This window comes from Sapajus apella, unplaced genomic scaffold (assembly GCF_009761245.1).
Source record: "Sapajus apella isolate SASKATOON/1434 unplaced genomic scaffold, GSC_monkey_1.0 scaffold70, whole genome shotgun sequence".
Lineage (NCBI taxonomy): Eukaryota > Metazoa > Chordata > Mammalia > Primates > Cebidae > Sapajus > Sapajus apella.
In genome coordinates this window covers 4,971,122-4,981,298 of record NW_022437010.1, presented here as the reverse complement: position 1 = coordinate 4,981,298, position 10,177 = coordinate 4,971,122, and the positions used below count along the sequence as shown (strand labels likewise).

Here is a 10,177-nt window from a genome sequence, read left to right as displayed (position 1 = left end):
ATAAGAAACCATGTAACTTAGCAATATGTATTATTTAAGACTCTTTAAAAATTCACACTCTTTGACATCAACTTCTACAGGTAAGTATTTATTATAAAGAAATAATCAGAGACAATCATAAATACGTATGCCTAAATAACACAACAATGTTATTTATAATTGCAAAATTACAAAACCACTTAAATGACAATAGAAAAAATGTTTAAATAACTTAATCTGTATAATATGATATTATACAAACGTTTTTGAGGATACAACATGGCATTTAATGATGTGAGAAAATAAATTGCAATAAATGGAAAAACAGAATGTAATACTGCACATATAATATAACCTCAATTTTATCCAAAATACAAATTAACAATGTGCACATATACATAAAATAATTGTAAGTGAATAAAAAATGCTAACTTGAAGCTATTGTTTTATGGTTATTTTTTCTTAAATTTTTCTATATTTTCCAAATTCTCATCCATGAGCTTCTTTACAAAATAGAAACAACAAATATGCTACTTTAAAAATATATAATTCCTAAAGAAAAAAATACAAATAAGCAGAGGTCAATGTGGCTCAAGTCCAAAGGGCTGCTTAGAACACACGGTTCTTTGCTACTTTACTCTCCGGCTCAGGGAGCAAGGGAGGCAGTGTTAGAGTGTAAAGACCTAGATAACTCACTGTGTGACCTAGGACAAGTCACGTTACCTCTCTGGGCCTCAGGGGGCTTTTCTGCAAAATGAACAGACTGGATCAGTAGAGTAGGCTCTGCCCTAGCAGAGCACAGCCGCCTGCAGTGGCTCCTGGGTAGAACTGCCTTTCACTGTGCAATTAAATCTGGCCTTGCCTCATGACTGGAGAGAAAAATATTTATGAATTACTCTCTAGTTTAGAAATGGATCTCTGTCTGGGAACAAAGGAGCACAAACCCCACTGGCAAATTAGAGTCCATTATCAGATACTATAGCAGCAAGCTCAGCCTGGTGGTAATTGTATCTGCAATAATAAGGCTGCGAGGCGACTCTAGACCGTTTGCTACCTGCATCAATCATCATTACAGTCTAGCATAGAGGGGACGTGGAAATGAGCCCAGGTTATCAATGGCCAGTTAGAACAAAGATCCATCCAGAAGCTCTTGGGAACCTGGTTGGAGCAGAAGGGGTGCGGGAGGAGTGAAGAATGACAGGTGCCCTGGGTCTGTCCGCTTGCTGATGTCACCCAGGAAGATCACCCTGCCATGCCGGCCTACAGCTCTGTTTAGAATCCCTAGTGACCTGAAATGATGTCAATTCTGCTTGGCCATGTGAAACCAAAATAACTGAAACAGGTGTCAGTCAACTTAGAAAGTTTATTTTGACAAGATTAAGGGCACGCCTGTGGCACAGCCTCAGAAAGTCCTGACAACGCGTGCCCAAGGTGGTCAGTGCAAAGCTTGATTTGATACATTTTAGGGAGGCATGAGACATTAATCAACATATGTAAGATGTACATTGATTTGATCTGGAAAGTCAGGACAACTCAAAGTAGGAAGGGGCTTCAGGTCACAGGTAAATAAGTGACAAACAGTTGCATTATTGCTTTGATTATATTCATTTGTCTCATGCGAGCAGGTGAATGACTTTGAGTTCTGTCCTTTATCCACAAGGAATTTCCTTGTGAGCAAATTGTGAGGGAGGTGTGTAGCATTTTTTATTTTTGTAGCGATGTTACATAGAATGGGAGGCATTTGGCAGTTCCCAGCTTGACTTTTCCCTTTGGCTTAGTGATTTGGGGGCTCTGATTATTTTCCTTTCACAGCTATGACATGCCAATTTCATGTAAATAACTGTGTACACTCCCTAATGATGGAAACTTTGGATTTACCCTGTGTATCCCTGTCCTAGGACTGCCATAACAAATTACACAAATGTGATGGCTTTAAACAACAGAAATCTGTTCTCCTACAGGTCTGGAGGCTGGAGGTCAGAAATCAAGGTGCAGTGGAGCCGTACTCCTGCTGGTGGTTCTGAGAATCCTTCCTTGCCTCTCCAGCTGCTGGTAGCTGCAGGCATTCCTCGGACTGTGGAAGCATAACTGCAGTCTCTGCCTCTATCTTCACAATCTTCACAGGGCCTTCTCCTCTATCTCTGTGTATTCCCTCCTCTTCTTGTGGGGACACAAGCCATTGGAATCGGGTCCACCCTGACTCCGTATGACCACCTCTTAACTTGATGACATGTGTAAAGTCTCTGTTTTCACTAAAGTCACATTCTGAAATTCCCAGTGGACATGAAATTTGGGGGACACTATTCAAGTCACCATACCCTGGTGTAGGACACTTTGTTTTCATTGGTCATCTTTCGCCTCAGTCTTATCCACAGTAGTAGATGGGGTAATAACAACTAATATTAAAACAGTACTTACCATGTGTCAGGCAAATTCTAATCTCTTCACATATATTAATTCATTTCATTCTCACTGTGAGGAGGTACTATTTTTATCTTCATTCTTCAAAGGGAGAACAGAGACACAGAGAGATTAAGTGAGGTGTCTGAGATAATGAAGTAAATGGCAGAGCAAGCACTTCAGTTGAGCAACCTAGTTGTGAACCAGGGTGATTACCCATGCATCCTACCTCCTTCAGGATGGACACAGCTAAACTAGACATCCTGAAACATGAGAAGAAATGCAGATAGCAAAAAACCTTTGGAAAGTAATTTGACAATCCAAGTCAATAGCTTTGAGAACATCCATTCATGTTTTATCCAGTAATTACACTCTGGGGAATTCTTCTTAAAAAAAAAAAAATCTGAACTGTATAAAGCTTCCATCCACAAAAACACTATGGCAGCATTGCTTATAAGCGAAAAGCTTACAAAAGCAAGGGAAAAGATACTCTCAAACAAAAGGAGATTACCAAAGTGAATAAGGTTATACCTGTAGAATGAAGAATGAAGAATGTATCTCCATTAAAATAATGTAGATAGTTTAGAGTAAAAAAAGGAAATCGTTATGTTATAACATTAAGTGAAAACTGGAAAATAAGGTGGTCTATGTAAAATATTCTTGACTAGATTTTTAAACAACAGAAAAGAGAGAAATTACATAAAAATGTTCACAGCAACTCTTTTAGAATAATTTTTTTCTCCCTTTTTTAAACCTTTTTGTATTTTTCAATTTACATCATAAACAGATTACTTTCATAATTGGAAAAGGAATTATGAATATGGAAAATGTAAAGTAGAAGCAGTATTCTTATGGAAGGACTGAGAGGACAAAGTGGGGGTGGGGGGGTGGTCAATTCTAACCTTGGCCTTTATATCAGAGATCTAAAACCAAGGCAGGATATGCTAGATGCTCTCTCCTGGAAGCACTGACATTTGTTATTAAATTCTGAGACCACTGATTTGTCTTGTTTTTCAATCTGCTAAATTCTAGGTATGACATTGATGTATGCTATGCAAATGTCTGTTGAATAAATGAATAGGCAGCTGAGCTAAATAAGTGCACAGCATAAACAAATGAATGGAGAAGTGGAGGCCACAGAGAGATTAAATAAGGGGTTTGAAAATGTGGCACATATACACCATGGAATATTATCCAGCCATCAAAAACTATGAGTTTGTGTCCTTTGTAGGGACATGGATGAACCTGGAAACCATCATTCTCAGCAAACTGGCAGCAGAGCAGAAGATCAAACACCGCATCTTCTCACTCATAGGCGGGTATTGAACAATGAGAACACATGGACACAGGGAGGGGAGCGCTACACACTGGGGTCAGTTGGGGGGAAATAGGGGAGGGACGGTGGAGGGTGGGGAGCTGGGGAGAGATAGCAAGGGGAGAGATGCCAGATATGGGTGATGGGGAGGAAGGCAGCAAATCACACTGCCACGTGTGTACCTATGCAACAATCTTGCATGTTCTTCACATGTACACCAAAACCTAAAATGCAATAAAATAAATAAATTGAAAAAAATAAAATAAAATAAAATAGAAAAGAAAAAAAAAAAAGAAAATGTCTTTCTAAGGGAAAAGTTTGAAGCCCCTTCCTTCTTGGTTTCTGAGACAATCCCACTAGGAATCTTGGGACTTAGTATCATTGACCTCACTTTGCAAGGCTTTAGATTAAGCTTATCTCTTCAGTTATAAATGATGGAATCCCAAAAGAAGGAAAATAAATCTAAGCTGTGGGTCAAACAAATAGAAATTAAATTGACCTAAATTGATACCCAAAGAAGTAGCTTTCCCTCTGAACAAAGGGTGAAATGAGAATCTACTTGCTTTAAAGGACAAACTGCCCTCCAGTTCGGGGAATCAGAAAAGTTTTTGTCTACACCCAAACCTTTGTAACACAACCCCGTACTTCCCATTTCCTTACATAAAAAGGCTTCTGTCTGTGTTTATAACCACACAGTGTCTGTTAGTGAGCGGGACAGTTTTGTGGCTCTGAGTTAGGACACAGAGCACAAAATCTGGGCTAGTCAGATTGCCTCACCACAGCCAGTCTGAAATTTATTACCAAGTGTAAAACAAATATTCCCACCTGAGGACTAAGCTCTGATTTTTTTTATCTTGCCCAAATTCCTATCTAAGGACTCTGGGGAGTCCTGCTCTACAAACCATAAATTCTCATCAGATGGGCTTTATTTAACCTGTATATCATGACTTATTTTCCAACCTGACTCTGGTATAACATTCCAAGACAAGGAAGAAAATCAAAATATTTTCCCCCAAACATGTTTCTTTGCCATATCTTGAAATGGCTCTGCAGGCCATCCTTTGTCAGGGAAAATTTGCATCTGTAAAGAATCTCTCTTAACTTAGCTAGATATTCTTCTTCCAGGCCCTCCCAATCCTAAAGAGATGGCCTAAGAGTCTAGCACTTTTTAAAGATCTGGATAGGAAGCATTTGGCATCTATTATCTCTAAGGGCAGCCACTATAAGACTTCAAAGGAAGCTTGGTCTCCACGGTCTTTCCTTTCTATCAATCCCAGGTCTTTAGACAAACTCAACCAATTGTCAAACGGAAAATGTTTAAATTTACTTGTAGCCTGGAAGCCCCCACTGCATCAAGTTGTCCTGCATTTCTGGAACAAACCAATATATTCCTTAAATGTATTTGATTGATGTCTCATGCCTCCCTAAAGCCTATAAAATCAAGCCGTACTCTAACCACCTTGGTTGCATGTTCTCAGGACCTCCTGAGGGTTGTGTCACAGTCCACGGTCGCTCGTATTTGGCTCAGAATAAATCTCTTAAAATATTTTACAGAGTTTGACTCTTCATCTACATATCTTTTGATTTCCAGGGCTGGCTAGCTGAAAATAGAATGCATACTCCCACTTTCCTAATGACCCAGAGAACAGAGACCTACTTGGTCCCCATTGCCGCAGAGGGGAAGATGCTTCTCTGTCCTTGAGCTGATGGTCCAAAGTTAGCCACAAAAGACCAGGAGCTGACTAGACTGTCCCTAGGACTTCAGGCTGTAGCTGCTTCCAAGAACAAACTCTCTGTGCTTCTGCTCAAGGGCATCAGTGTTTCAGGGCTCAGAGGAGAATATACTTAAGCCAGGCTTCATGGACAAGCAGCATGGCATCCCACTGCCAGGCAAGGGCTAATTTCATGAGGCAAAAGGCTGCTGAGACCCACACTTCATGGCATGACCATCTGTCAAGCTCGCAATAATTCATTCAGCAAAATTATGCGTGAAGCCCTGAATCGGGAGCTCAAGACACTAAGAACACATTCTACCAAGAGAGGCAGATATCAACCAACAGTTACAATACACACATTAGTTAATGATGTTGGGGAGCTGTACTGAACCCAAGTTGCAAGAAAAAAGATCTCAGAGGAGAAAATGGCTAAACGGTGCTCTGAAATTCAGTGCATTCCTAAAGCAGAGAGACCTGGGAACCTTACAGAGTTAGAAAAGAAATAAAGTACGCTGCCTGCATGTGCATAGAGTCCGAATCAACCCATTTTTCCAGGACAGCTAAAGCTATAGCCACTCCATGTAGAAGTACTCTCTGAGTCCCTTTGGGTTTCTAGAACCACAGTGCAGATGACTGCCGATAGCAAAGCCTAGCTGCAGACTAGCTTGGTGAAGCCATGTTAGATTGCGGCCATCTACATATCCACAAAGAGGTACAGCAAATTCCTACAATGCCAGGCCCCTTGGCAGCATTTTCAGGAACTGCCACTCATGACTAGTTAAACAATTTAATCAAGACTTGCAAGATGTGAAATGCACAGTTCAGCTTGGTGACTCAGGGTGAATGTTCTATTGCTCACCCGGAGAAGAGGGCCACCAGTATTCTGTCCCAGGGTGTGCTTTCCACTTACTGGATAACAGGAGTTTGGATTCTTAATTGGCTAAAGAGGATCGTTTTGCTTGGCTGATTATTTGTGTTTTGAATGGAAGTGAGAAGATCTTCAGATTTTAGAGCGTGTGTTCGAGTGTGCGTTCAATTCTAAGAAAAGCACTTCATTTGTCTGGTTAAATCAGCTGCGCCAGCTACATATGTCTTAAAATTGAACTAAATAAAACAGACCAACATTGGCAAGATCTTGGAGTTCATTGAAGAGAAAACTAAACTAAATATTTTCAGATTATAACGGTGGGCAAAACTAAGTATCTGAGTTGGGCTAGAGGGGTTTATAAACTTACCATTCTATGGGAAGGGGTAAAGAAATTAATTCTTCAGCCAAAGTTCTTTCAAGTGTGCTGTCTTCTCAAGCCAATGATGACAGTGTGTCTTGCAGTATTATAAAGAAACTACATTCTGAAAGGAAATGTTCCATATGATACTACAGGAGCCAATCGCCTTTGACCGCTGATGGCCTAGAAAGTGACCAGGATACTCAGAAAGCTCCGAAGAGAACCAAGAGGCTATCTCAACATTTTCTTTTCTTTTCTTCATTTATTTATTTTTCCCTCCCAAACCGGCTTGGGAGTACCGCATGGCTAATTTTAGAACCTACTCAAAATTTATAAACTCAGAGCCCCAAACCAAACTGAAATTCTATTTGCAATTAGTTAAAATATTTTCTTAATTTTTTTGAAATCTTCTCAAGCAATGATTCTCTTACAAAGTATAATACTTGCAGAGCAACATCTTCATGATTTCGGTTCCAGTGAAGCAGAAACCCAAAGATTATATTTTCCTTAACAAATGAACAGTAGATAATAAATTCACTGGGAAAGTCAAGTCTATGTGTTATTAAACAGAGAATATTCAAAATGTGATTCTTAGACTCTGAAAGGCTGTATTATTTGCTCCTCCCCAACATGAATTCTGCAAAGGAGACAGATGGAAAAGTCTCCTGGGTTTTAGAAACATCTATTTTAAGGAGATTTTGAAAAGACTCAATGTCCAAATCTGCTGACAGGCTTCACATCAGCTCATAAGGGAGATTCAGAGCCAGCAGTAGCCAACACAGTGACCAAAAGCCTTCAGCTCTTGCTGTTTGGTGGCATGTGACGTTTGATTGGGATATTTCCCAGACTTAATCATTACTATCAACTTCTGTGATGAAGAAGCATGTTGTGGGTGGAATCCCATCTTCCCACAGTGGAAAAGGAAACAAATAATTTTTATCTTTTTTTCAAAGGAAGAAAACATCAATTATCCAGGGAAATGAACTGGAAGGTGCGGTTTCACAGCTTCCAGCGTCCAAACAATCCACAAAAGACAAGTCCATTTTTTTTCCTTCAGCAAAGCAATTACTGTCCTTTCTTCCATGTTGGATGCTCTTGTCACATCTGACACACCAGTTTGATTGCTGAGAGAATGAGCAAAACAGTGAGCACTTAGCACAGGGCTCTCTGAGACTACCAGTACCAGGATGCATTGGGGAACACTCCACTTGCTTGGCATTAGAAAATTAGCCGCGGTGGCTCAAGCCTGTAATCCCAGCACTTTGGGAGGCCGAGGCGGGTGGATCACGAGGTCAAGAGATCGAGACCAACCTGGTCAACACGGTGAAACCCCGTCTCTACTAAAAATACAAAAAATTAGCTGGGCATGGTGGCGCGTGCCTGTAGTCCCAGCTACTCAGGAGGCTGAGGCAGGAGAATTGCCTGAACCCAGGAGGCGGAGGTTGCAGTGAGCCAAGATCGCGCCATTGCACTCCAGCCTGGGTAACAAGAGCAAAACTCCGTCACAAAAAAAAAAAAAAAAAAAAAAGAAAAGAAAATTAGCCTTTCAGAAAACAATGCGTTGTCACAATTCCACTCATACAAATAAAAGAGAAGAGAAGAAAAGAGCTTGGGAGTTTATTTCCTCATGAATGTGCAAAAGAAAGATATTCAGTAAGAAGAGCTGTGTCTCAGCTCTTTGTTTACCAGTACCCTCCAAGACGAGTGGCCAAGAAGTGTTTCATTCATATGGAAATAATGGATACTGGTAACTGGTTTTGATGGGTTCTTTTGTGACTCATCTTTTCTGCCTGGGCTGAATTGCAGCCTACAGCAATGTTGGAGAAAGCATAATGACAGAAACGAGAAAGCCATCAGACATGTCAGTAGGGATGAGTAGGAGACTCTCAGAGAGATATCACTTTAGGAAAGTATTCAAAGGCCATGACAACCATTTTTCTAGGAGGAAATATTTTCCTTAGAATGTCCCAAGTAACTCAAATATCTTACAGTCTGGTCTTGGGTAAACACATTCCAAGTTTCTTGGCAAGGGAGACTCCAACCCTCAACCTATTAGGAACCCTCCAAAAGAGTACTGGTCACTGAAAGCCTGAAGCATGCCTAGCTGGCTGTTATGTGAAGGGAAAATGTCTTCCAACTGCCACAATAGCGCTGGGAGCACTTGAGGGGGTCTCTGCCAAAAGAAGCAGTGGTGGTCACCGCAAAGTTAAAAAGCCAGCGAGGGAAGAGTACATGCTGGCGGGACCTAGTAGGCAGCCAGTGAGGAGGAGAGAGATGACATTTGGCGTGGGTGGGGCTGCAGACAGCTCAGTCCGGTGCCGAGAAGGGAGGGCATGGCTCCATGTGGTTACATTTGTCACCCAGGTCTTGAGTACAGGCTAAGGAAACAGACATCCGAAACAAAGGATTGTACATTATTCAACTTTATAAGCAATTTGCATTTATGGGATCCAAAACAAGGATTTATTCATTTTCCCTCTTAATAGAGGGAAATACTCATGTAAAGAAGGCTAAGGAATTCCCTGACACCATGATGGGTTTTTTTTTTAAGTCAAGGAAGCTGGGATTGTGTGACAGAAGAGTTAGGACTGCATGCCAACAAGTCAGGCTGTGTTCATTCCCTAAACTCAAACCATTTGACAAAGCTATAGTAATCACAACTGCATGATATTGGTACAAAAACAGGCACACCAGTGGAACGGAATAAAGAGTCCAGAAATAAACCCAGGCATATATGATCAACTAATCTTTGACCAGGGCACCAAGAATCAATAATGAGGAAAAGATGGTTTTTTTTCAATAAATGAGGTTGAGGAAACTGGATACCTAAACAAAGTAGAATAAAATTGGACCCCTGGGTTTTACAATATACAAAAATTAACTCAAAATAGATTTAAGACCTAAATATAAGATCTAAAACTATAAAACTTCTAGAAGAAAATGTAAAGAAAAAGTTTCCTGACATTGGCCTTGGCAATGATTTTTGAAGATGATGCCAAAAGCATAGGCGACAAAATAAAAAATAAACAAGTGGGACGACATCAAAATAAAAAGCTGCCGCACAGCAAAGAAAACAATCAAGAAAAAGGAAAGGCAGCCTACAGAATGAGAGAAAGTATTTGCAAGCCATATAGCTGATAAAGGGTTAATATCCAAAATACACTTTAAAAACTTACATGAAAAGGAAAGGAAGGAAGGAAGGAAAAAGAAAGAAAGAGAGAGAGAGAGAAAGAGAAAGAAAAGAAGAGAGAGGGAGGAAGGAGGGAAGGAAGGAAGGAAGGAAGGAAGGAAGGAAGGAAGGAAGGAAGGAAGGAAGGAAAAGAAAGAAAGAAGGAAAGAAAAAACCTAACTATAAAATGGGCAAAGGAGCTGAACAGACATTTTTCTAAAGAAGACATACAAATAGTAAACAGGTATATGAAAAGGTGGTTAAGATCACTACTCCTCAGAAAACTGCAAATAAAAACTACAATGATATAGTTCTTCACAACTATTAAGATGGTTACTATCAAAAACATAAGAGATGATAAGTGTTGGCCAGG

At 40.3% G+C, this 10,177-nt stretch overlaps 1 long non-coding RNA gene across 1 annotated transcript in view; it reads right to left on the bottom strand.

Moving 5' to 3' along the window:
- Window positions 1–268: 268 nt before the first annotated feature.
- Window positions 269–10,177, bottom strand: part of LOC116531318 — a 35,445-nt gene continuing 25,536 nt past the window's right edge. Inside the window, exon 4 of the long non-coding RNA XR_004260363.1 lies at window positions 269–848. This is a non-coding gene — a long non-coding RNA (uncharacterized LOC116531318). The remainder of the gene's footprint in view (window positions 849–10,177) is intronic.